The sequence below is a fragment of the Eptesicus fuscus genome, chromosome 6 (genome assembly GCF_027574615.1).
Source record: "Eptesicus fuscus isolate TK198812 chromosome 6, DD_ASM_mEF_20220401, whole genome shotgun sequence".
Lineage (NCBI taxonomy): Eukaryota > Metazoa > Chordata > Mammalia > Chiroptera > Vespertilionidae > Eptesicus > Eptesicus fuscus.
Window position 1 is genome coordinate 107,654,210 of NC_072478.1, and position 6,394 is coordinate 107,660,603.

Sequence of the window (6,394 nt, forward strand, 5' to 3'; positions counted from 1 at the left end):
TGTCCAGGACAAAAGCGCACCAGCACTCTGATTAGCAGTGCCTCGCGGCTGCAGGTTAACCTGGCAGGACCTCACACCCTGACCACATGCATGTTAATATGAATAGTCTTTCATTGCCCTCAGCAATGTTTCGTAGTTTTCATTCTAGAGGCTTCGCCCACATCATTAAGTACTTGTTAAAGTAAAAAAAAACATTGAAACCTGTAAAGAATTTTTGTGAGTTTATTTGAGCCAAACTGTTGACAGTTGCCGGGAAACAGAACCTCAAGGAATTGAGATAATGCTCTGGAGAATGGCGGGTTACATCTGTATTTATACATTGCCATCAAAGGAGGGACATAGGTGGGATACATGAAATCCATTGGTGATGGATTAAGGCAGTGGGATAAAGCAAAGCGGTGGGAAACCCCTGGGATTGGATAAAAAGTAAAATGATGGACACATACTTAGGTGAGGGCAGGAACAATTAACATGATAAGGAAGGAATTTGTGGTATCTGTCCTGGCGCCCACCACATTTGGTTGTGCCCCAGGGGCTCCAGAAAAAAGGGAAGTTACAGGTTACCCAGACATCTCACAGATACGTTATCTTAGAGGCAAAAAGGCCAATGGGCTCGGGAAAGATCTAAGTTGATCTTTGTCAGGGAAAATATCGGCCTAGGACATGACTGCCCACTATAACCTGTTTGTAGTTAAATATTTAATTTTCAGACCATCTTTTGTGGTTATTTTAGGTCTCTGAGTTTGCAAGACTGCCACACAGGCCTCCCCTGAGCTTGTCAGGTTAGCATGTGGCTCCTTTCGTCCACATTAGCGTACAGACATACGAAAGAGATTTGGATTTGATGTTGTGCCTTGCAACCTTGCTAAACTTAGTTACTAGTTTTGTTTTTAAAGCAGGGGTTTTATTTTATTTATTTGACTTTTAATCCTCACCCGAGGATATTTTTCCATGGATTTTTAGCGAGAGTGGAGGGGAGGGGGAGAGACGCAGAGAGAGAAACACATCGATTGGTAGAGGTAGAAGTACATGCCCTTGAGCGGAATTGAACCTGAGAATCCTTGAGCCCACAGGCCGACCCTCCAGCCACTGAGCCAAACCGGCCAGGGCTAGTTACTCGTTCGAATAGCCTTTCCGGACTCTATAGAACTTGCTATGTGCATTGTGGTATTTTTCATGAGCAGCTTTTTTTTGCACTGGCAACACCCCCGAGCAAGCTGAGTGAGCAGTGGGTGTGCCCGTGGGCATCTGCCCAGGCGTTGTGTGGCATCGTCCTGGCCCGAGGGCTCGCTCGTGAATGGGCGCTGATGTTTCTCTCGTGCTTTTTATGCACCCACTGAGATGATCACACGGGTTTTCTGCTTTGTCTGTCCGTCTGGTGGTAGGGGTTGAACTGTATCCCCTGTCCCCACAATATGTTGAGGTCCAGGCCCTCAGTTCTGAGGAATGTGACTATTTGGAAATAGGGTCTTTGCAGATGCAATCAAGTTAAGATGAGGTCATTAGGTGGGCCCTAATCCATTGCCACTGGTGTCCCTATAAGAAAACGGCGTTATTCTGTCTACCGCAGCCCGCCCTCCGGCCCCCAAAGAGTCACATTCATCCAGTTTGCAAAATACATGGGTCCTATCCCAACATCCCCCAAAGTCTCAAGGGCAGTGGTTCTCAACCTTTCTAATGCCGCGGCCCTTTAATACAGTTCCTCATGTTGTGGTGACCCGCAACCATAGAATTATTTTCGTTGCTACTTCATAACTGTAATTTTGCTACTGTTATGAATCGTAATGTAAATATCTGTGTTTTCCGATGGTCTCTCACCACAACATGAGGAACTGTATTAAAGGGTCACCGCATTAGAAAGGTTGAGAACCACTGCTCAAGGGCATCAATTCAAAGTCCAAAATCTGGCCTAAAGCTCCAAAGTCCCTAATCTCAGCATCTACACAACGTAAATCAGGCCTGGGCGAGGCTCCTCGTAGATCCACCCGAGGCAAAATTCCTTTCCTTCAGTGCAGAGCGAGCCAACCCTCTAATCCCCAAATACACCGGTGGGTGCAACGGGATAGACATTCCCCGGCAAAAAGGGAGAAAGTGGCCTGGCCAGCGGTGTGGCTCTGTGGTTGAGCGTTGACCTATGAACCAGGAGGTCAGGGTTTGATTCCTGGTCTCAGCAACTTTGAGATCCAAGGAGCAAAGGTTTCCTAGCCCAGGGGCTGTCCTCTGTGGCTGAAGGGCCTGCCTCTGGGCCATGGCTCCTCCCTGGGTGCTCCCTCCCTGGCTGAGCTCAGGTGGTTAGCGTGTCAGCCCAGAAGTGGAATTGTTGGGGGGGGGGGGGGGCGCGGGGGAGGTGTCTCGTTATATTTGTTAAAGCTGGGGCAGTGAGACAAGGAAGGGCTGGGCAATCCCAGGCTGGTCAGCTTCGGCTCAGTAAGAAGTCAGGGGAAAGGGGCCTTGGGGACAGGCTCAGGGGGTTTGCCTGGGACGCAATGCCAGGCCCACTGCTGCCCTGGTTGCAAGGCTGTGGGGTCCCTTAGAGCTTAGGAGATGCCTGGCCGTGGGGGAAGTAAGGGTGGGGGGCATGGGCCTGCTCCTGGGAGGGAGAGAGCAAGAGCTGGGGACCTTTGTTTTGAGGGGTTTTATTTTTTTAAAAAATATTTTATTGATTTTTTACAGAGAGGAAGGGATAGGGAGAGAAAGTTAGAAACATTGATGAGAGAGAAACATTGATCAGCCGCCTCCTGCTGGGGATGTGCCCGCAACCAAGGTACATGCCCCTGACCGGAATCAAATCCGGGTCCCTTGATTCCGCAGGCCAATGCTCTATCCACTGAGCCAAACCGGCCAGGGTTTGAGGGGTTTTAAAAGCTGGGCGTTGCCTGGCCAGGTGGCTCAGTGGTTGAGTGTTGACCCATGAACCCGGAGGTCACTGGTTCGATTCCCGGTCAGAGCACAGGCCTCGGTTGGGAGCTCAATCCCCAGTAGGGGCAGGAGGCAGCCCATTGATGATGTTTCTCTTTCTCTATCCTTCTCCCTTCCTCTCTCTCCAAAATAAATCAATAAAACATATTTAAAATGATAAATGCTTACATAGTTAACCTTAAAAAGAAAAAGCTGGGCGTTCAGGGAGGGATCAGTAGAATATTCATCAGCTTTATGCTGATGTACCCAAATGAGGTTTCATCTCTGAACTTCACCTGTCCTTGGAGTGGTTGGTGAGAGGTTTGCGACGCAGGAAACAAGACACAAGAGTCCAGGCGATGAAAAGCGTGCGTGCGTGTGTGTGTGTGTGTGTGTGTGTGTGTGTGTGTGTGTGTGTGTTAATCTTGCGCTCCTGGGCACTGGTCCAAGAGTGGGCCAGGGAAGTTTGTGCCAAAAAAGGGGCATAGGTACTTCTTTTATACAGCTGTTTAGTGAGGGGGGGGTGGAGGGCATGAGAGGTGGAATTCCTGCCTCGGGCAAGGGTCTGGGAAGGCGCCAGTTATCTTTGTCACCATCTACCTTGCAGATGCTTGCATCGGCTCTGGACTTGGCTCTGGACTTCCCCCCTGCCTCGACCTAACCGTTGGCAAATGGCGCTATTTGTATTTCTGCTATCCGTCTCCCTGAGTGTGCTTATTCCCCCCTCTCTGCCCCCCCGCCCCGCCCCACGCAGGGAGGTCCGGATTCCGTGTTCTGCACTCGGTTCTGTCCCTGAGCAGAGACAGCCGTCAGGTTCCTGAGTGGAAAGCATGTAATACATGCGGCACAGAAGACGGGTGAACAGTCTCCACAGAACTGGATTCTTGCCATTACTCTGAAAGTCTTAAAAACCAGAAATCCCGCTTCCCGTTTCCTCACCGAGGGAGGGACCCGGAGGTAGCTAAGAACCCGGCTTCTGTGCGAGGAGCCCCAGGAGCTGCAGGCACCGTGTTCAGCGCGTGTCCCCGGGGCCTCTGCCCACGGCAGGCCCCTGGAGTCCCCTGCTGGGCGCTCAGGACGGGTGGCTCCTGCGCCTTCCCTGCCGCAACACCACGCTCCGCCTCGGACCCTGCCTGGCTCTGTGAGGAGGGAGGGCCCCGCGGTGCAGTTCCTCCATCCAGTTTGGTCAGGAGCTCAGAGGCACAAACCTCCGCCTTGACAGATCTCCACCTGGCCTGCGCGTTAGAATCACCTGGGGAGCTTTAAAGCATCCGCCACCAGGCCACAGACCGATTCCATCAGAGCCTGGGGGGGCTCATCAGAGCCTGGGGGGGCTCCGGGCAGTTTATCTGAACACACCCCAGGCGAGAAGGCCGTGCAGCCAGGACACAGAGCCCCGGACCTCGAGGCTGTGACTGTCGGTCAGGGGTGTTCAAATAGAACAACACATTTATACGCTGCTGTTCCTGAATAATGTCTAAGTTATACTCGTATAATGCTTTACAGTTTTCAAAGTGCAATGAACTTTTAAACATTTAATAGAGATCTTATAATCTACTGTGGGACAGGGATATGTAGCAAATAGAGGAAGTTAGCTGTGTGTGTGTGTGTGTGTGTGTCTGGGGAGGGGAGCGGTGTGTGTGGAGTTGGGGAAAGTGCTGAGCCTGTGGTAGCTGTGTGTGTGTGTGTGTGTGTGTGTGTGTGTGTGAGTGTGTGTGTCTGGGGAGGGGAGCGGGTGTGGAGTTGGGGAAAGTGCTGAGCCTGTGGTAGCTGTGAGTGTGTGTGTGTGTGTGTGAGTGTGTGTGTGTGTTTGGGGAGGGGAGCGGTGTGTGTGGAGTTGGGGAAAGTGCTGAGCCTGTGGTAGCTGTGTGTGTGTGTGTGTGTGTGTGTGTCTGGGGAGGGGAGCGGTGTGTGTGGAGTTGGGGAAAGTGCTGAGCCTGTGGTAGCTGTGTGTGTGTGTGTGTGTGTGTGTGTGTGTGTGTGTGTGTATGTGTGTGTCTGGGGAAGGGAGCGGTGTGTGTGGAGTTGGGGAAAGTGCTGAGCCTGTGGTAGCTGTGTGTGTGTGTGAGTGTGTGTGTGTGTGTATGTCTGGGGAGGGGAGCGGTGTGTGTGGAGTTGGGGAAAGTGCTGAGCCTGTGGTAGCTGTGTGTGTGTGTGTGTGTGTGTGTGTGTGTATGTCTGGGGAGGGGAGCGGTGTGTGTGGAGTTGGGGAAAGTGCTGAGCCTGTGGTAGCTGTGTGTGTGTGTGTGTGTGTGTGTGTGTGTGTGTGTGTGTGAGTTGGGGAAAGTGCTGAGCCTGCGGTTTGATGGATCTGCAGCTGAAAGGAAGCCCCGGGTGGGGGAGGAGGAGGAAGCGCTTGAGATAAGGTGTCACAGGACCCCGCAGTGTGCCAGGCGACAGGGAGAGCTGCTCTTGGCCCGTCCGGAGGAGGGGGCAGCGCTTCCTGGGTTATGGTGTGTGGAGGCAGCACTGACTGCGCAGCTCACACGGAGAGCAGTGCGCGGGGACCAGTGTCCTGGGTGTGGCGGCCTGTGAGCGCCGCAGGGTCCCGGAGCTAGAGCAAGGGACTCGCTTCTTGGGGACCCTTCCTAGGGCCCAGACGGGGTGTGGGCTCTTGACTGCGAGAACTCCCCTGGCCTTGGCCTTGGCAGGCATCAGTATTGGAGGGTCCAGGTGATGACTTCGGAAAGAAGGCCCTCCCTGAGGGAGCACTCCCAACCTCTCCAGCTCCCTCTTCTTCCCGCCTGCCCTCCCCCGCCCGCCCGCCCGGCCTTAGCTCCAGGTCCACAGCTTTTGCAGCTCTCGGGTGCCTCCGAGCCTTTGCTCCTCCCCTCCTTCCTCCACCCCCCCCTCCAGGACCAGCTCAGGCTCCACCCCATCAGGGCTCCCTCACCCTCAGGGCGGGACCCTCATCTGCGGTGATCCCGCAGCCCCGTTAGGGAACAGCCGGAGCACCTCTTCCATTCCGGTGCCCGGTCCCTCTGTCCGTCCTCAACACCCGGAAGGCACCTGGTGCATCTCTGTGGTCGGAGCACCAGCTCGGGTGGCCAGACCTCTAGGCGGCAGCCCGGAGACTGGAGTGAGCGGGGGGCGGAAGGTGAGCGCATGAATGAGTGGGTGAGCGCATGAATGGATGAGGGTGAATGAGCCGGCAGGACGGAGTGCGCGTGGGTGGATGAGCGAGCGAGTGCGTGACAGGTGCGCGCGTGGGTAGGCGACTAAGGAAATGGCGAGGGAGCTGGCAAGGGGCTGAGCGAGTGATGAGTGGGTGGGTGGGTGGGTGGCTGGGTGAGGGCAGGCGGGAAGCAGCCCCGCGGCGAGCCCGCGGGGAGGAGCGAAGCACGCCGGAGGCGGGAGCGCGGGCCGTGAGCGCCGGCGGTCCGGCCCAGGCCGCGTGGCCGGGGCGGGGCCGAGGGGCCCAGGCGTGGGCGGGGCGTGGGCGGGGCCAGTCCCGGAGTTGGCGGGCCGAGGCGGGAGTGGGCGTGGCGAAAGCGTG